The following is a 22,018-nucleotide window of genomic DNA, read 5'->3' as shown; positions in this document are numbered from 1 at the left end:
CCTCTATCAGGAATAGTGTGTCCAGTAAAACCAGGGAAGTGATTCTTCCCCTTTATTTGGCACTGATGAGACCACACCTCAAGTATTGTGTCCAGTTCTGGGCCCCTCAATATAGGAAGGACATTGAGGTGCCAGAGCATATCCAAAGAAGGGCAGTGAGGCTAGTGAAGGGTCCCAGAGCACAAGTCCTGTGAGGAGAGGCTGGAGGAGTCTCAGAGGAGACTCTACAACTACCTGAAAGGAGGTTGTAGCCGGTGGGGGTCAGTCTCTTCTCCCAGGCGAATAGCAATAGGACAAGAAGACACAGCTTTAAGCTGCACCAGGGGAGGTATAGGTTGGACATTAGGAAGAAGTTCTTCACAGGAAGAGTGATTGGGCATTGGAATGGGCTACCCAGGGAGGTGGTGGAGTCACCATCTCTGGTGGTGTTTAAGGAAAGAGTGGATGTGGCACTTAGTGCTGTAGTCTAGTTGACATGGTACATCATTGGACTCAAGGATTTAAGAGGTCTTTTCCAAGCTAATTGATTCTGTGATTCTGTGTATGACAGATAGACATGTTCAGTGCTCAGGTGTAGGTATCCGTTCTAAGAGGAATCTCTACAGTATAGTTTCTATCTTCAAAATATCTTGGGATTTACAGAATCACAGAATTGTTTGGGTTAAAAGGGGCCTCTGGAGATCATCTAGTCCAACTGCCCTGCCAAGGCAGGGTCACCAACAACAGGTTAAAACAGAATGCATCCAGGTGGGTTTTGAATGTTCCCAGACAGAGACTCCATGACCTCCTTGGGAATCCTGTTCCAGTGCTCTGCCACTAAGTTTTCCTCATGTTGAGGTGAAGCTTCTTGAACTTTAGTTTATGTCCATTACTCCTTATTCTATCTTTGAGCATCACTGAAAAGGGTCTAGATGCATGCTTTTGAGATATTTATATACATTGATGAGATTACAAGATATTAATTAGGCTCAGGTAACCCTCTGTTCTTTCTAAGCTAACCCAGTAATAGATTTCTCTTATATTTCTCACATATGATAAACATCTTTTCTTTAAAATTTTCACTACTTAATTTTCCCTTGTAAAATAGTTTCATTAGATCTTCAATTTTGTACATCTCATTCAAAATTAGTATTGTAGGTGGAGAAAAATTAATTAAAGGTAAGTGTTTTTCAGTAACCAGAGGTAAAATCTTGATTGTCAATCAGTGTCATGACATGAAAACCTCTGATTTCATTGCAGCCAGGATCCAAAATTATTTCTGGTATTTATACTATTCAAGATAAGAGCCATGACATTTTTTAATAAATAATAAATCTTGGATATTTTCCTGAAAAGAAATCTGTCATGGCAGGTTAGTTGGTTTGGGCTGATACCTTCTTTTTCCTCACAATAGATGACCCTGAAGAGACTGGCTGAAGCAGAGGTCTCATTACACCACCTAGATATGTCAGAACAGTTCTGAGAGAGGGAAAAATTTAGGTTATAAGCTTCCAATGTATGAAATTATCTTTCTCCTCTTCTTCCCCTTACTGTACCCCTGACTGTTGCCTCCCAGACCTGCCTTCCAGACGTGTTAAAGCACTATTGCAACCCCAATTCATAAGGAGGTAGCTGGAACACATGCAAAGATGCAAGGAGGCAACAGGGCACAGTAGAGCCTTGTGCAAGATTGCTAATGGGAGACCCTGGCTCTCAGCTACTGCCATCCTTTCTCCTCAGCTGCTCCTGTGAAGCCTTTGCCTGAGGAGAGACAACCTTATGTGGGGACCATTGATCCAGAGATTCCAGTGAGAAATGTTCAGGTAGCACCTTTCATAACAAATAAACTCAGGGTATAAAAGGACAAGAATTCCAGCTGTGCTGTTAGACTGTGTTTGTTCAGTTTCACAAAGGCCCACATCATGACAAAGATTTTAGAAAGTGCCATTTAGCACAAACTGTACTGGGTTACCAAACAGATCCTAGTGAGGATAACACTTGAGGGAGAAAGCCTGCAGGGAAATATGATTTGGTGGTATTTTCACTTTGAATGAAACCTCCTCCAGACAGGACTCCTAGCTAACATATCATCTTTATTCTACCACAAAGGAAAAAAGACTCTTCACCACTGCTGTAACTCATTCCTGAACTTAGACACATTGATTTCGCTTCCTGACTTACTGGGAAGTTTTGCTGTGTTGCCATGGAACAGCTCCACAATTCTGCCTTTGTAAGCTGTGTAGGTACTTCTAAGGGCAGAATTTAAAGAAAGTCTTTCAAGTTTCCTTTTTCAATGACCTAATATTATTTCACTTGAAATAATCTGAGCATACTTGGTAGCACTAGATTTTGATAAAAAATGCTGTTTGAAAAAAAAATATTTTATGCGTAAGTCACATTGTCACTTTATATTAACTTTCTTATCCATTTCACCTTTATACTGTCCTCTGTATTCATCCATTTTTAACTAACTTATCTTTTTTCAGTCCTGAAATAGATTTTTAAAAAGACAGGAGTGCCCATCTCAGTCTGAAAGAAAGCTATTGCTCTGGCAATTAAAAGCCATTTGAACTCTTCATAAGCAAAGGAAATTTTGTTAGAATCATGTTCGTACTGTAAACTAATGAAGCTAATGTATAACTCTTTCACATAACTTGCTATCCTTGAATCTTTGAATACTTTACAAAAAGTCATTTCAGTACTACAATGTAACTTTGCTCAGTGATTAGGCCCCCTGAGAGGTTTTCTAGTACCAATAATTCCCTAGACAGAAATGCTACTTTATATCAAAATGTACATGATCAACCAAATATATCAAATCCTGAATTCTGTAAACTGAATTCTGTAAGTTTCTTGCACAAGTTTTCATTCTGAAGCACTAAATGTGACATTTCTGTAAATAGACTGCTTCTGTTCCATGTTTCCTCAAAAGTAGACATGCTATTAGCTAAAAAGATCTCCAATCTAAAATTAGTAATGGAATACTCAGCATCTCTAAATGCCTGTTGTGGTTCAGTTTGGGTTTTTTTCCTAATTGTTCAATTTTGATCTAATAATAGTTTATAGAAACAGATCAGTTAAGTGTAGTGCTGCATGATGTCATTTCTTGACTGTAGCAAGTAGAAAGACATTTAACTGTCTTCAGATGTCCCTTCCATCTTCAAAATCATGCAGTAGGTCTCAGACACTGCTGTTGTGGTTTATGTCCATGTATAATTATGACGCACTTCATGAAGGTTCCTAAAGGCACTTCAGAACACAAAGCGTCCTTATAAAAGATGTTTCTTTCTACATGTGACCGTGTCAGGGATCACAGTATGTAGTAACACAGATACACTACAAATGCCTTTTGGGAATGATACTAATGATTTTGAAGTAGCATTTAAAATTTCTGGTTGTCTCAACAGCTCACATTACTATGAACCGTTGTTTGTTGTACGTCAATAGTTCATGAGAAATCACACAAATCTTCCAGTTAAGGTAAAAGTCATTTCTCTACAAAGATTTGTATAGTACTGTTCCATATGCCTTGTTTTCATGAGTGCCTGTGGCACAAAAGTGCAAATCAAATGCAAGTTGCTAAAAAATCTCTTCTGATTAGTTCTGCACTGGTCTCAGCTCAGGTTAAGGAGTTCCTTTGTATTCTTGCAATAGCTCTACTCCCTAAGCCACCATATAAAACATTTAACAGGTCCCTGCTCAACCTCCCAGAATTTTCTACTGTGGGATTTTTAAACAGCAACATAATAACCCTACCTGCAAGGACACTACATCAACTTTCATTAGCTTGGGAGAAATTTAAGTCTACAGAATGCATCAAAATCCCTGCTGTGAAACATGCTGTCTTCTAAGTGCAGTCAAAATAAGGTTTACAATTTCTTATTCTTTTTAAAATCAAAATTATTCGAGCCTCTGATTTTCCCTTTATTTTCTAGCTGTAGTCTTGGTGATTTTATAAATCCCAAATAAAAATAACAGATCATTATTCACAGTCCTTTTGGTCTTCATTAACATGGACTGAGTCACCAGCTTGCTAAATAAACAGAACATATAGATTAGACATATGTTTTTTCACCTGACTTATTTCTTGATGCAGAAAGTACCTCAGTTCTGTTTCAGTCCTTTCCCATGTGAGAACAGAATGCACCAATTAATAATGTCAAATTACAGCCAGAAATCCATGCCTGAATGAGCTTGTCAGGACAATGAGACTTTTCTGCTTATTATTTTCAGAAAATTCAAAAGAAAGAGAGAAGCTGTGAGCAGTTGTAAAATGTTCGGTTGTTTATCAGGGCTACAAACAAATATGTGTAAAAGAGCTTGCAGGTTGAATGCTTTAAAATTAAAAAAAAAAATAATTTAAAAGTCAAGTTTTATTCATGAAGCATTAAAGAAAAGCCAATTCAAGAGTGTATCCATTATTTAGTAATGAATCAGTTATTTAGTGAATGAATTTAATCAGTTATTTAGTAATGAATTTAAAAGGTTTAAATTCCTCCTAGTGCAAGATCCCCTAATTCTTTATTCCACTTTTATTAGCAGTATTACGAAAACAAGTTAACTCTGAAAGAGAGCTAGAAGATCTTGGATTTGATGGTAGGGCTCACCAAGAGAAAGAATCAACAGAGACTTTGCCTGCTTTTCAAGAATGACACAGATACCCTAGACCCTTCATGGACATGACAGATATGAAAGGGCACCCTATGCTTTACAGCTACTTATTTATCCCTTATAACTCTCATGCAAAATATACTGACTCAGTTGTTTTTAAGAACTGAGGGGATTTCCATCTCTGAAGATGGACCAAGTATTATTGTGCTGCTACTAAATATTATGGCAATTACATAACAGACCATTTGCACACTGAGAGATAAAATAAGTGGAATAATAAGAGAGAGAACAATAATAAGAAAGCAATCTTCACCATTGTGCTATGAGTTCTGTTTCCCCAACCAGTCTTCTGACACTACCCAAAGTCAAACAACTTGTGGGTATCTTGTTTGGCAGCTGGCTGAGCTGCTGCACACTTGCTGGAATAACTCATCCACAGATGTTTCTGCCTACTATCCTGGCAGTGGCCAGGTTTTGGAGTATTTCTCACAGTTTGCAGTAAGAAACAGCATGGCAAAAAGGACTGACTCTTCCCCCAAAGACTTGATATTTAATTCAGGTACACTACAGCCATTCTCTTTATACTGGAGGGATGCTTACAGCATTGTTAGGGTAGGTTAAAATGGTAACCAGTTCAGAAGTAGTACTGTAACATCAGTGTATTGTGGAAAAAAATAAAAACGCTGTTCCCTATCCTTTAGGAATAAATGGATTCTTGCTTTATCTTAGTCTACCAAATGAGTGGAGGAATCATTTTCTTCCAACCAGGACAGCTGATAATTGCTATATGGGTTAGGTGTAAGCACAGTACATGAAGTCATCCAGTTTCCTGCCATCAGCTAAGCAGTAGTAGCTGAACTGGCTGTGGGTAGTGTCTTGTGAGAGGACTCAGTAGCTCAGCTGAGAGCTGAAAAAACAATTTTTATCTAAATCAAATCACTGGATACCTTCAAATACACAAATTTATAGCAAATTTCCTTTTCCTTTGCAGTTATTGCATGCATCATTGTGTTCAAGAGATTTCTGCAGCAATGGCAAAACCTGGGAAGACCTCCAAGGTGGACACATCTTTGATTATGTGGAGTCAGGTGGCAGCTGCAGGTCTGCCTTAGGTCAGACCTGTCAGTCAACAGCTATGCCTTTTTATAGTGCTTTTTTCTTCCATGCTCAGATACCATCTATAATGCAGTGAATCATGAAGAAGTAAAATAAACTTCACATGTGCAAAAGATGCCTGTTCAGATGAGGCCACAAACTTTCTGCAGTAGTTAATACAGTTATTGCAATTACTTCATTAGTTGCCATGTTCGTAGCTATTTCCTCATTGTAAGATAGAAGTATTTACAGATGAAAGATAGTAAAAAAAAAATTACAGGGCAGCCAAATCCAGCATGACAATTTCCCTCAGAATAAATGCATCAGTGTTTGTGGGAGTTTTTGTGAACAAAAAGCTTTTGAACAAACACATGGGGAGGGGGGGAACAAAAGAATGGACAAACCTGTTAGAAACACTGTGGGATTGAACCTGAGCAAAATTTGACCAGAAGATGAAATTTTGTTTGGTTGGTTGGTTTTTTATTCAAGCAGTTTATGGTGGTTGAAAAAATATTTTGACTTTATTTATTCTGCTGTGCTATCCATTGTAGAGAATGTTGGCACCTGCCCATCTTCCCTAAGGGAAGGGCTAAGGACAATTGTGCTGCTCCCAGGAACCCCAGCAGGGAACTAACCTTTGCCAGCCCATTTTTTGTCATAACTTATTTTCTCTCTCTGGTCAGCAATTTGGAGGTCACTTGTATGGAAAAAGGAGAGAGCAGCTTATTGGCAGCCACTCTGCTGCCATGGTGATTCCTGCAGTACAGAGAATAGTGCATGGAGGATCATAGAAAGTAGGAGTCTTCTTTTTTTAAACAGAACACAAAATAATAGAGGATGAGAAGTAATGTAAGTCCATAACAGCAAAAACGAAACAACATTTTGTGTATCAAAGAAACAGAAGGCAGCAAAAGGGATGCAGAGATCAGAAGGACAGGGATATATGGCAAATTTTATTTTTTATTGAATTGGCTTAGTAACATTTTAATGAGCTATAGTGGGATTGGGGAGATTTTTGTTTTCTTGTTTGTCTCGAATACTCATAAACAGAAAAATGCTGGCCAGCTCTAAGAAAGGGGCACCAGTCATGCAGACATTTATCCAACAGCACCATTGGGCCCTATGAATGTCAGGTGCGGTTCAAAAAACTAATTAGTTTGTTTTCATTCAATACTTTGTTGAAAGAATGTTTCATTTCCATGCAAATAGTGTTAACTCACAACACAAGCTAATTGAATTCTTACAAAACGTCCCATGCATCCCATGCAGACCTGCCGAACAATAAATGCTAAATTCACTTTAGAAGATATAATTCATATTAGGAGAAGGACACTGCCTGTCAGACTATTTACAGCTTTTATTATTTCAGATACTTTGAGTCCAAAAGTAATTCATCATGTTACCGCTGTTAACAATAGATTGGCATTTGCCACTGTAACTCGCTGGACTGATAGCTGAAAAGTAAACTACTTTCTTGGGTGAAAAAAATACAGTTGAAACACATCTTGCCATGTGTGTTTTAAGTTGTCTGTCTGCCACTGCAACCACCCCTTGTCTTCCTGCCAGCTGCCACTACTACAGGGCCTCAGAGTATGAACAGGTTCAGGAAAGCAACAGCCACATGCTCTGTCCTCTGTCATCTTTGCCAGTGCAATTACACACAAATTCAGTCTTTGTACTGGACTTTGCTGCCCAATGACTTTCTCCAAACACGTATTAACAGTACTTGGTTTAATTCCTTTCTACTCCTGCATTCATTTTGGCTGTAACATGACATTTCAGAAGTCAGTCTGAAGTCCCTGCCTACTCATTAATTACTTTTAAAGTCCACCATATTTCTTGCCACTTGGCCAGTTTATTGATTCAAGCCATAGTGAAGCTCAAGTTCCAGAGTAGTGATGAGAGTTACCCTGAGTGCTGTCCATTGAGTGTGCCATTGGCATGAAGTTTTGATATCGAATGAACAGCAGTTTACAGCACCTCTGAACCGATGAGCCTACACTCTGCTCAGGAAAATAAAAGGTAAAACGTTATGCCCTAATGTGAATTGCATAACATGAAGTTATTTTCTTCCAGGTGAGAGAAGGTGAGTTCAGTTGCAGATGCAACAGAAGGAGGTAAGAGCGTTTGCCAGGCAAAAAAACATGGACTTAATACAACAGGCAAACGCAAACCTGATTACTCTGCTACTCAGACCTGGAGGGTTAACATTCAGTACCATGCTACCTTAGTGCTTATAGCCAATAGAGTTTACACTGATCCCTTACAGGAACCAAAATTCAAGCTCTGGAAAAAAACTGTAGCTGAATAGAAGAGAGTTTCAATGCCAAATTGGACAAGAACAAAGTGTAGGAAACTTTTTCCTGGTGTTAGTCATTACTCACTTAGAAGTCTCCATGATTAAAACAGTAGTACTCAGAAATCCTGGAACAGCAATAAGAGCAAGGTTAATTGCTCTTATTAGCATTTTCTCCAAGTGAAAGTATTTCTTGCAGCTTTCCAGTAATATCCAGCTTAAACTCTTATTAATGCAAGAACTCAACCATTTTGCAGCTAGAAAGAAAATACTACAGAGATTACCAAAATACAGGTTTTTCTTAAGCATAGTGATTTATTGTCAAAAAATACACAGATAAGCAGATATGCTTTGAGATAGAAACAGTTTAGAGACCTTTAAAATAGTAATATCCACTGCTGAATTTTGTGTTTTGTTGTTGTCTCAAATAATCTCAACAGTAGGTCTATAGACTTAAACTTGCCATTGGAAGGCATGCTCATATATGTGTAAAATAAAAGCTTCTACGGGATTGATGGCATAACTGAGATGAAAATAGTAATTTCTGTCCACAGAGATTTTAAAGACATGGAGATAATTTTTAATCTGATATTATGAAGAAAGAGTCACCTTTCATAAACCTCTGTAAAAATAAAAGTTTGCAGAAGAACACTGCTTTGTGTAAATCAAAGCATCCATTTTTCAGTATTTCTAAAAGTTTCATTTCTATTTAAGTAACTTTCTCCTAATCTTCTATGTTTTTTGAAGAAATTAATTTTTATTTCTGCTTCAAAAAACTTCTTGATGCAACATAATTGAAATGCAACATTTAATACAGTGGAGTTTTGCAACGTCTGAGCTTTACATTAAGACTGGAGGCTGGTTGAACTGATCACAGATTCATCAGTCCTCTAAGTTAGTATGTCTTAGGTTTTGCCTATTTCTAATCCACACTAATGAGTCAATGGCCCCTTTAAGAAAGGTAAATCTCTCCCACTGATCCATCTAGGTCTGAAGCCTGACCTCAGGTCCTACAGACTATTCTGTAGCTCTCTTGCAGTTGATAATATTTGGGTTTTTTCTCTGAATAATCAAGATTCCGAGGGAATTGGTGTACATCCCTGTCTGCTCCAATACAGAATGAAAACTTGGGAATTAGAACAACTACACCCAAGAACAGATTGACTTCAAATCTTCACAAAGAAACTATTTTTCATTAAGTTCTCTTCACAACCTTTTTTCTGGAGTCTCCTGAGAGAAATTTATGAAAATAACAAAAAGTGATCATGGATCTTAAGCTTTTCTTTGCAAAAGATTCTTGACTGTTACAAACTCAAGGACAAAAGGAAGGGAAAAATAAACTGTAAAGGTAAATATTGTGCAAATGTGAGGAAAAGGAGCATGTGGGACGTGAGAAATAAGAGATCTGAGGTTGCTGTTTCCAGACAAAGCATCTGTAAACACACCTTCACTGCTAAGTGTTTTATACACGGTCCCAGAGTGAAGTAAAAGAGGGTCTATGCACCAATGAATCTGGATGGAAGAATAAGGAGCAAAAAGGTATTCATTTAGCTTAAGAGCATTAGAAATATTCACTCTTGTCTCTACAATTCATTTTCTGAAATTCTAAAACAAAAAAATAAAAAAAAAAACCAAACAAACAAAAACCCACAAAACCAAAAAAACAAACAAACCACTAGCTCACCAGAATGACATTAACCTCACAAATAGGAAGAGTATTTGCTTTGAAATATAATTGAAATAAAGACAAGGTAAAATTACAGAACAGTAAGGCAAGCACCCACTGCATTTTCTCTATGCTAAACTGTTCCAAAAACTCAGTGATGCAAGATGCTCATACTGTGTAAAATATTAAATTATTCATTTGATTTGTATTTAATGGTTCCAAGAAAACCCAAGCTGGTAAAACACACACAACACTTAAGGCACCTTTATTTTTATTCTTTTTATTTTTACTCTAGAAGGCACTCGTTCCAACACTTTCTGCATGCAGGCTAAATTATTTACCTCTGATTTTGTCTCCGTCCAACATTAGTAGAAAGGTGTATAATCTTTCATTCCCAGGAGGCACACATGCTTTCACACCCCTCAACCATATCGTTTTCAATTGCTTGCTCTTGTTAAACAGAGACAATGAAACAGAGAATTCTTAAACAAAACACACATTAGCATGCCTCTTGTTTTCTTAGATTTTTTTTGCTCCATTTGCTATTTAGAACTTCATCCCACTCCTATTGGAGTGAATAATGAAACTCCCATTGATTTCAATTTGAAAGCCTCTCAATAGCATTAACATCTAACTGTTGAAGACGGGAAAGCAGAGCTGTGTAATGTTATCAGCCATAGTTTTGCTCCTAGACCTGCCCTACACTTTTGTATTGTAGAAGTTACTGCTTTATCTGAGATATCTCCTGCTTGTGGCCAAGTTGGCTTCTCTTTTGCACAGTGTCTCTAACTTTATCTGAGTCATGCTAATAATAGGGATAAAAGGAAATTTAGAATGTACAAACCACCTTTAAAGTCTTGCTTGGCCTTTAGTAGTTATCAATTGTTTTTTAAACTTTTAAAGCAGAAGGAGGAGGAGAGATGCTAATCAGGTCCATCTTCTGTATAATATTAAGTCTCGCAGAATACAAAAGATCAAACACCAACTACTTCAGAGATATTTACTACAAGCAACAGGGCTGCTCTGTGCATATTTCAGAAGTGACTGATGGGCTGGGAAGGCTAATACGACTTCCTCAGCTTCCATCAGCTGCATGTGATCCTCCTCTTCCCACTCCTAAACACCTGTGTGGCTCTGGGACTGTCAGCAGAGTACACGCCTCTATCCATTCCTTCTCTTCCCATCGTTTCAGAGTCCTGTTAGCACTTGTTTAATAACCTGTTCCAGTAACCTTCACCATCTCCCTGCTCTTCCATCCTTCACCTTTGAATGATTTTATGGGTTTCAATTCATCTGAAGAAGGTGTCAATGCCAGTGAAAATGTAACCATTCAGAAAGAGGCAGCCTGCACACTCGTACTAATAATTTTGTGTCAGGCATTCAATCTCAAATGATCTGGCTGAGATCTTTCAGGCCTTTTTGGTCTTGCTGGCATTAGTCTGTTAAAGGTAATAGAACTGTGCTGATTTGCAAACAACTGGAGAGTCGGAGCCTCATTTTAAGCAATTTTGAATGACTAGGAAAAAAAATCTCATTATCTTAGGTGCTTCTTGATGAAATTAAAAAAAAAAGAAATCATTAAAATTAAGTAGCGAGCTTTTTGAGAAAGGATTTGAATTTTTTATTGTAGGACACATCCATCAACAAAGCAGGTATGCTTTTATTTTTTTAATTTTTCTTCCAGAACTCCTTATCTCCACAGGAGGTAGCTCTTCTTTCTTTTGAACAAAGACAATCCTTGGCCCCCAGCTTGTTGTGGTGACAAGTTCACTGCAGAACAGATTTCTCTTTCTTTTGCTAGTATTTTCAAGAACAATTTGCAGAGTGACTTACTGTTCACTGTCACAGATTGCGGCAAAAAATACCCCAAGAAACAATCAATAAGAAGTTATTCAACTCTTCTAACACTTTAAAACAGATAGTTTTTGAATATAAATATCATATACTTCTCAATTGTTTTTATTCATTCCTTCTAATGCTTTTTTTCAGCATTAACACATTACTGGTGTTGGAGCTAAAAGGAGATAAAAAGAAAGATCTTTTCACCTGCTTAGCCCTTTACTTAATGTAACTTTCTTTCAGTGTATGTTTCTGAAGAATGAACATTTTGAATTGTTTTCTTTTTATTTTAATCTCAAGAGATCTCATGCAATATTTAATAGGTTCTCAAAGGCAGAGCTTTGAGAACAACAACAGTTTGGATCACCTCTGACTTAATTTTAGCAGTTGAGAACCTCCAGTGCCAATACTGCCTGCAAGTCACAGACATACTGTGACATAAGCAGCCATATCAAATGGTGAGACCTGCTGCCTCTAGTCATTGTCCAAGTGTCCTTTGGATAAGGTCTATGTATATAACTACTTGCCACCAATATAACCAGAGATTTTTCCAGAGAAAGTTGCCTGTTTCTCTTCTCATTACCATAATGACTCTGTTCTCAGCTCTGTATTCTGTTCTCCATTGGAACTAAATCCTCTCTGTAAAAATGTAGAAGGAAAGTCGCAGTGCATGGGTGAAAAAAAGGCAAAGGCAACATCCTTTCAATTATCTATTATTGATTAAAGTACTGTGAGAAAACAGATACATTTTTCCCTTTCTAAACTCAAAAATTTTCTCTTTGAAGCATCTGATTCTGGATAGTGTTTTCCAGTTTGGGATTGAAGATAATGGACTTATTTTATTTTATAGACTCAGGGAAAAAAAACATAAGTGGAAGGAGGATAAAAGACCCAAAACTTCACTTCATGTAAGAACTAACAAATATGAAAGCCAATCAGCAGTTCCTGACTATTTCTATATTGCACACAGACTGACAAATTCATGCATTCAAAACCCTTTTGAGGGATGGACTACTCACAGATGCCTCACCTGTACTCTCATTATGCAAATGTATGTTGACATAAAGTTACCCAAATATCTGAGAACTGCATTATCCAAGTGATTCCCACAGTACTGTCACAGATCCTGCCCTTCTATACTAATATCAGTGTGGTTCCATTGTGGGAGGCTTTAGAGCATGCTGGAGCATAAGACCAAAATTTGCCCCTTAAAGTAACAGAGAGATTGACATATGTTTTCTCCATCCCTTTGGCTAGCCTACAATAAAATGCCTGGTGCTCCATCAGAGTTTGTAATTGATTGGCCAGTAAACAGCTTGTTGATAATAACATATTCTCACCATCTGATGTTTTGAACAATCCAGTAGCAATTTGCAGCAGTGTTATTTACACTATGTTCCCTGCACTGGGCATGGATCCAGCTTTTACCACCACCAAGAAGAACAAAGAAGCAGGAGGTCTGTCATAACCTTCAGAAGGCTTTGTGAGTAATTTTAAGGTTTTCAGAGACAGTTTCAGATGCCTAGCAGCGGATTTGAACATGGAAATATTTTTCACGTTCTTTGTTTTATGTGTCATATTATAGTGGGAAAAGGAAGACGTATAGAATAACTTTTCATAAAAGATAAACATTTAAAGGATATTGGCTTTGACTGCCTGTGAAGACAGAGAGGCTCAAGAAATACTAAGAACCTCCCATTAGTCATGTTCTGTGGCCTCGAACTGATCTTCTGGGCCATGTAATGCAGAGTATCTCAAACATATCATGTCCTCTGCCTATTCAGATTGTCTGCATTATTTCCCCTTGGGTCCTTCCTAAGGAATTCAGATCATAGAGGAGCTTGATGTACGTATGTGTTTGTTTAAACACATAGCAACTAGTCTGTAGATGGGTTTATGCCAGACCTGAGCTTGTAATCTCAGAATCTTCATAGCTGAGATGAGTGACCCCTTTTGGTTTATGCTCTCTACAATCAAAAAATTTTAAATATTATCTGCAAACAGTGACATGCAAGTACTACCATTGGCAAAATCTTAGTGGAAGCAAGGTCTCTCCCAGGGTCAGAAACATTCCTCAGCTCTCTTAGTATAACCACTGAGAGTGCAAGTGCCAATGAGGAACATACCGCAATGGAGATGTTTCCAGAACAGAACACAAAGCTTCTGGGGAACAGTCAATTGCTTTCAGAGTACTTTTAAATTTAAGGACTTCCATTTCTATACAACAGCAGAGCAGGGATTGAGAGGATAGAAACCTTGCACTTCGGTGTCCATTTCAAATCCCAATTTCCATTTTAACAGTGAGGATATATTTTCTTTAATAGAAGTGTATATTCTGCATGTAATCATAAGGCTTAGTAATGATCTCATGTTGTGTTGTTATCAGTCAAATCCCAGTGATTTTGATATATTTATCTGGCTGTTTTATAACTCTGAAAATGAGCCTTTTTTTCCTCCCAATGACTATGACAGTTTAATATTTGCTAGAGTATGTATAGGATAACAACCAAAAAGACATAGCACTTATTCAGCACTTACATTGTTTGTCTTTTAAAAAATCGTCAGCTATTCTGTTTCTTGAAGTTTACTTTTAATTCCCACAAGCAAACACAAGATCCCAGTGTCATTGGTTATTAAGTTCTTTAACGTAGCGATAACAAGGTCCTCTTGGCTAGAAGGAAATTTAAATCTTCCACAAATTTAAAAAATAATTTCATGTAAGATTCTTGTACAAAACAATCATCATGTTTTATTTCAATGTGTTAAAAATGGTCTTCCTTGCCCACACTTCTTCCTAATTGAAAAATTGCAAGCACATAAAAATCTTTAGTACTCCAATGAAATAAGTTCTTCTTTGAAGATGTCACTTTATCCGTAGAAATTTTTTCACTTACACAACCCAAGAATTAAGTCTCTTCCTTTCAAAATATTTATTTTATAAATACTCATCTGAAGTTGATCTCACCATTTAATCTCCAATGGAGCTTTTTATTCTTTGACAGCACATTGGCTATATACCAGTTTCTTCTTTTTTTATCCTTTTTGCAGATTCTTCAGCTCAGCTGTTTCATATAGTCTGCCAGCATTTTTAGAGGGCTGCTTTCATTATTATTTAATGTGTGTTGGTTTCAGCAAATATTGTAACTACAACTGTTGCTTTTTATGAATCTTTTTTTTTCCCTACAGTCAGTCAACTGGCAATATTCCAACCCCTTTTTAATTTCCTATGACTAGAAAACTGTGCATGCAAGGTCTACTCACTCTTTCCAGTGTTTGACATCATTACTATTTAATATGTTCCTTCAAGAAATGTTGTTGCCACAGCATTTCCTGACAGCTTTACAGTTCTGCTACCTCACTAAATACAACAGTAATTGTGTTTAAAAAAATAAATACTTTGTACAGGGACCTTAGGAACCTCCTAAATTTCATTTGCTACACAACTACGTCCCACTTTATCCAGCAATATTATAGGAGACTTATTTGCTACAAATTTGTTTTCTCTGAGTTTCCTGACAAAAACTGCATCCAAAACCTACTACAGTTCTCAGAATTTCCTAGAAAATTTAAGTATCTACAAACCTGGGCAAGAAATATGGATAATGAAGTGGAAACTGAGCAGAGTATAGACAAAATTGGTTCAGCATCTCTGTTTCATGTTTACTTCTTCAGTTTCAAAAATGGAGGGATGAAGAGGTTTCAAAAGTCACTGGAACCTTGCCTCAGTCATTTAAGCAGTCCAAATTTAGCTAATGATTCCAATTCTATATAGAATACTTAAATCTGCAAAGCTGTGTTAGAATTTTTTTATGGTCTGTGAAACTTCAGGTTTCGGGGTGAAGTTTGTTTTTTTTTCTCATAATCACATACAGAATAAATAGATGTCCTTATCAATAATGCACCAAGAAAATGCAAATCTTTGTATTTCTCAAACTTTTCTGTTCACTGACTAGCCCTCTATTTATTCTATTAGTCAATTCTTCTCTATACCTTGAAATAATGGCACAGACAATTTCTATTAGGGCTATTGGTTATGAAAGAAACCCCTTCCTCTTCTTCCTCTTCTTTCTCTCTTCTGCCTCACCCTCCTCATTCAGGACTAAACATAGACTTCAGAAACAATAAACCTTACTTTTACTAGTATTTTCCTGTATATTGGGAAGAAGGAAAAAGTACTTCTTAGTCTGAGACATTAAAAAGCAAGGTCACCAAGAGGTGTTCCAATGATGTTCCAAAGCCAAGTCAGCAGGAAAAAGAGCCTTGCAGACTTGTAAAATTGGAGAAGGTGCATCATTAGGTAGTAGAGATGCAGAAGCACCAGAAAATAGAGGTGTTTCTTTTTAAGCATTTTTTCAACCATAAACAACCTAGAGTTATTTTTTTTCAAGATGCTCTAATGCCATCTGTCATGTGTAGCTGAAAGCCTGTTGTCCAGTTCTAATTCCTAAGCACAGAAAAGTTTTCTCCAAGGGGTAAATATTTAACCCCTTGGAGAATGATGTTTCTGAGAGAAGGGTGGGATTCTGAGACTGTGAACTGCCACGGGAACTGGAGCCTCCTTAAGCCCAATAATATACTATTTCAAATGAAGGATCTTGTCTTTTCTTTCATAAATATTTTGACTTCATTTAAGATAGAAAAGTATGTCTTACCAAATGCATTTTTTATCCCGCCTGTTCAGTTACTCGTCCTGGGAAGAGGATGTGTGTGTGTGAGAGAGAGAACAAATCACATTTAACACATATTGCCAATGCTGCTCAATGCACTCCCAGAAGTTATTCAAACACCGTTATTTTGATGGCCATACATGATTTTATTCAAAAACAGAAAGTAGCTCTTGGTAAACTTCTGTAGCACAGACTTTCATGGTATCTCATTCAAGCATTTGCATTTATTACAAGGAAAAATGAGTACTAATTGGCTGCTGCCTTTCAAGATAGGTTCTTTTCATCTTTAGAATTGCACAGTGTTTATCATTTTGAATTCCATTAGCTGCTGTCTGCAAGTTGAAGTAAGAGATGGGTCATTTTGCATCAGGTAGCATCAGAATCCAAGTCATCACCTGTAACCTGCTGTTACAGTTATACCATTATGCAAATTAATGCAATATTCCATGAATTCAAAATTAAAGAAATTCTCATATCAGGGAAAAGTATTCAATTGGCATTTTCAACAGATATTTATCAGACTTGGTATCTACTGGAAGCAATTATTTGAATTATACATGGCTATTTCAATTATTTAGTACCTACATATCTCTAATAAAACAATTAAGTTCAATCCGTCTAAAAGAAGCCTTTTCAAACTTGACATGAAGATATAGAATAAGTAGATATTCACATACTAAGAGCATGTCATTGTTTATTTGTGTTTTCCACTTTCAGTTCACTAAACCCTGCCCTATTTGCATTGAGAATAGAATTTCTTACAAACATTTCTTTCAGCTATACTGTTTAGTTTTTAAAATCTGTTTTCATCTTCAAAATTACCATCAAGTTTGTTTATATCAAAACTGGAATTACATAAATTAAATTCTCAATGAGATCTACCTTAAAAGAATCTTAAGGCTGAAAAGTCAAGTGCTCAAATGAAGAACTATCAAAATTAAGGATGCCTATGTTATTCACAAGGACATATATCTTCCTTACCTTTTGTGGTGTTTCTAAATACACTAATCTGTGGTGGTTTTAAATACAAGATCCTTTAAAAATACCTTCTCAAATCTATGCACATTCAATGGACAGGAATAGAAATTATTATAATGAAGAAATTATAGTTATGTATATGCAATATTACAATTTCAATTTCGTATTAAAAATTCACTGCTTTTATATTCATCATTCAGTGCTCTATTTTTATTTTTATTATAGTACTCATATCTAATTAAAAAAAATCAAGTTAATCTGAAGTCTTAATATAGGAATTTACTGTATCTGTAAAAAAGACTCAATGGAATAAGGAGGCAACACATATGGACCAGGTGACTAGAAAACTTTTCTGTGATAACTCAGATAATAAGGTTCAATGTCTCTTTTTTCAGTGCTAAAATTAAGGCTATGCATAGGAGTTTGGCTGTGTTAAGACACAGATCTGATTATTTATAAACAAGTGTTTCATTATAAACAAAAGTGAATGTTTTCTTCTGAGAGAATTAATACTGGAAATTCAAGTGATCCACTCCAAATACCAGACCTGTAACTTCTGTTGGTTCTAAAATTAGAAGTGTGTCTCTTTTAGTTTCCTTGAGATTCCTAATGATTCATCTTACTGATGCATTTTCTCTTGTGTTTATCTTGTCACTGTTTTCATTTTCATTCATATTTACACCAAATATGTAAATGCAGTCCCAACACATTAAATAGCACATATATTTAGAATGTTAAACATTCACTGTACATCAAAAAATGCTCTAGAGTTGCTCCCAGCAGAATTTTCCTATCTAAAGTTAATGAGTTTTAATGTACGGTTTCCTTGTACCTTTCCTTTCTCTGCACATCAATCTGTTCATGGCATCTGTCAAGCATGCAGTAACAGGGAAATATTCTCAGGGGCTGTCAGTCAGATGACACCTTTCTCCTTTACTGGAGTGGGAAAATAATGCCCATATTTCTCTGAAATTCTCCAGGCAATGTAAGTCTAAGTTATAAAACCAACACCATCTGCCCAGGCAGATTCTTTGAGCCAATGACACCCAAAAGACTTTATCTGATCTCTGATGTCAAAGATGTTACATTAGGTTATCAAGCTTCCACTTAACTAGATGACTTACCTGGCATACCTGACATTTGAATAAAATGGTTAAATAGAACAGTGGCTGGGGTTGATTCATTATATTATCACAATCAATTATTATAAGCAAGGATTCTAATTTATGAAAAACACTGCAATTACACGTTCAAATAAAGAATGGGACACCTTGGCACTGAATCACTGGAAGATGACCTTATTGAAACTATATGGATCTTAGCATTCCTTAGATATTTAGAAACAAATATTGTATCTGTAGGCAGCATACAGACCTGCATTTACCCTGGAATTAATCGTTGCACAAGGAAGTCCCCACAGATTTTCCTTTTGAAACTAGGAAATGCTTTGTGGTTTCCTGAACCAAAAAACTCAGAACTACTCAAATTAAGAATATCACCTCGATCAGGAAAAGGCACAAGAGAGTTGGCCTCAGTTTTTCATTTATGCAACTGTAAAATGGGTGTAGTAAATTATTTCCCCATCTCCCTCAGTTTGTCCATGCTTATTTTTTCCTCTGGTAAATTGTTTTTGAGAACTTCTTGAAGAATCATTCTTAATTCAAACAAGCTAAATAAAATTTTGGAGGAAAATAAGAACTGCAATTCAACCTGCAGACAATGTGCATTTGCTTCTGATATTCACATTGCCTCTCCAGGCCAGTTATAAATGTACCAAATGTCAAAGCATCATCATTTACAGATGATATCAGAATTTTTATCCAAGCAAATCTTCTTTCCTATTATCATTATCCCAGCACCTTCAAGTATGATAACTTCAAATGATTTCTCTCTAACCTGGAGATCTCATTTTCTGCAATTCCATTTCTTCAACCTGATTCGCCCTTATCCTTTGAAGTTAATGACAAAGCAATAATGTACACTGAGTGAGAACTACACTCACATGAAGAGAAAAACTTATTTTTAACTACTCTTTCCTTCCTGAGAATATGCTAAAAATCGTAATCTAAAATAAATGAGGATATAATACAGATCTCTAGTAATGGGCTTAAGCAACATGGTATCCAACATGTTTGAAATGCACTGGCTAAGTGTCTTTCAATGATTGATTCAGTTGGTGCCAGTGTGTCTGATTTTTATGAAAGTCACAGCAATGGGGATACACTGTTATCACTTTTCCTGAATATGGTATAACTTAATTTCAGCATTTCATTTTATGCGTAACAATTCTGTCTATGAAGAGTTGTTTATTATTCTGTAATAGGAATTCTCTCCTAGAAAAAAATAATAAACTTGGAATTTTCTTAGCAACTCAAATTCATTCAGGAATTTGGGATGTTTTCGTACTAGATGTCTCTTTTACATCTTTAAATGTCATATGAAAGTCTATTTCTCTTACTATAAATATTTAAGTTGAAAATATATTTTAATATTATTGAATACCAAATGAATTAGGTGAGAATGGCTAATTTGATGAAAGTTTAGAATGACTTTTTTGATCAGTCACTTGTAAATCATTTTCAAAATATCATTTTTGATCTCACTACCAAACAAGGTTTCAGCTTAAAGCTTCCAGCACTTCCTTCCTGAGAAAATTATGAGCAGAGATTTTTATTTTTTTTTACTAAGAGTACAGCACTCTAGAAACTTAAAAAAATAAAACACTTTAATATCTATGCAGTAAATCTTTTTTTATTTCATGAACAAGTACTTAAAAAAAAGTATTTTAAAAAAATCTTTATTCTTATGCATGATAGTAGACAAGAAAAATAGGAAATCTGAGTTATTTTGATTCTCCCAATAGCAGAAGAACCTCATCCTACAGAACACTTTATAAAACCAGACTTTTATGGCTTATAACTAAACCAAGGAAACCTTAGCCTCAGTAAGGTTTAAGCTGCAAAGAATACTTATAGGCTATCAGCATTTCACTTCTTCCCAAATATTTATCCCGATAGGGTCACAGTAGCCCCACCAATTTCTGTAACACAGAATACAAAAAAAAGCACTATTCATCTAATGCAGTTGTTTTTTACTTCTCCTTTTCCAAATAAGTATTCATTTATTACTGGTTTGACCAAGCTTTCAACCTTAGGCTGATAGTTTGTAACTGTGAGATGTGAACTTTTCCTTTAACCAACCTTCTAAACTCTTACAACTGGACCTGGAAGTTTCCTACCTGAGTCAACACTCAAAGTAAGAAAGCAAACCATCTCGGCGTAAGTCACTAAGAGAGCAACATCTATGCTTGTCTTACTTGCTGTCTTCTGGTACTTCAGACACTCTGAATAATCGAGCTTGCTGGACTTTTACCAAGTTATCTATCTCTGATGACTGATGTGCTGTAATTCGTACAGAAAACTATTATATTCCACTGAACTGCTGCAACTCCCTAGATAAAATGGGAAATATTCCACAGATCTTCCTGTCAGCTTAAACCTGAAGGTAGGATTTAGGAAGGTTACATTTTCTCAGCAAACAGGCAGTTGGAAGAGGTTTTTCAGCACCTCTCAGTAGGTGGAGGGGAGAGGTGTTTCAGCCCTTAAAGGAAAATAAAAATCGAACACGTTTATTATGGTTACAAGACTTTGCTGTAACAGTTCCAGAAATGCTGTCTTGAGGTCTCTGCATTGTCAGAAGTCCTGAAGAGTTGCTTCTCTGCGTGGAATACAACATCAGTTTTAGATTTCAGCAGCCTTCCAGCCCACAGTGCAAGAATTTGGCAGATATTCCCATTACAGGCTCATTATTTAATGTTTGCTCTTTCACTTTCTTTTTTACTGGTTTGAGCTGGACTCCTTTAAAAAAAATGGACAAAGGAGTATCAGTCTAAATTGATGGATCTGAAGACAAAAACTTTTGGGGCAAAAAGTCAGACTATCTGCCACTTTTTTTTTTCTAAAGGTCTAATGGGTAAATATGTATATTCTTTTTGGACTCAAATTGTTAAAAAAAATGATTTTTTTATTCCCGTTTTTATTTTGTACAAATATGAGAAGCTCAGTAGATGAGAAATGATACATAAGGTCTGAAAGGTCCAAAGCTTGTGCTGAGTAAGCTTCATTCCAGATCTGCTGCTACAGCTAAGTGACCAGGCACGTTATTACAAAGTTCCTGATTCAACTCATTTCATTAGAAAACTTTCAACAGCAGCAATAACAAAAAAAGAATTCTTTTGATACTTTTTTTTCTATTTTTTTTCCTTTTCTTTCCATATTAATGTCCATTCTGGTGCTACCAATTCAGAATATGCTTTTTCTGAGTCCATGAGTGGTTTGGACTGCTCCAAACACAAAGCCGTTGACTGGCATTTCAGAAAGCAATGTGAATAACTCACAGCATATTGGTTTTGACAGCATAAAATACAGGATTTACCCCCCTGCTGTTAATGTCTGAAGGTGGTATTGTAAAGCAATAAATAAAAATTGCTTCCAGAGGTAAAACTTTTGCACCATTTGTGTAAACGGAAAATCTGTGAGGAAAAATTAAATGAGCTCTGTATTATCGGGACTCAGAAGTACCACTGGTATTTTGAATTGCATGGCTACCTGATACAGTTTTACTTGAGATGCCACTGAAAAGGTGGTGCCCTGTCCTAAAAGTGGGATGTGTAGCACTTAAATTATTTAGTCACAGGTGATCTTCACCTGTTTGTAACATTTGTAGACACAAATACTGTTAAAAAGTCATCAGCTTTCCTTCCTCACTGTCTCAAATTTACTTTTCAGTAAAACCATGCATGAATACCTTTGTTATACAGTCAGTATTATTATTAAGTACTACACCAAGCACTAATAATCTGAGTAAAAACAACAAAATCAGGGTTTA

The sequence above is a fragment of the Corapipo altera genome, unplaced genomic scaffold (genome assembly GCF_003945725.1).
Source record: "Corapipo altera isolate COAL_440 unplaced genomic scaffold, ASM394572v1 0, whole genome shotgun sequence".
Classification (NCBI taxonomy): Eukaryota; Metazoa; Chordata; class Aves; order Passeriformes; family Pipridae; genus Corapipo; species Corapipo altera.
This window is presented reverse-complemented; position numbering follows the sequence as displayed.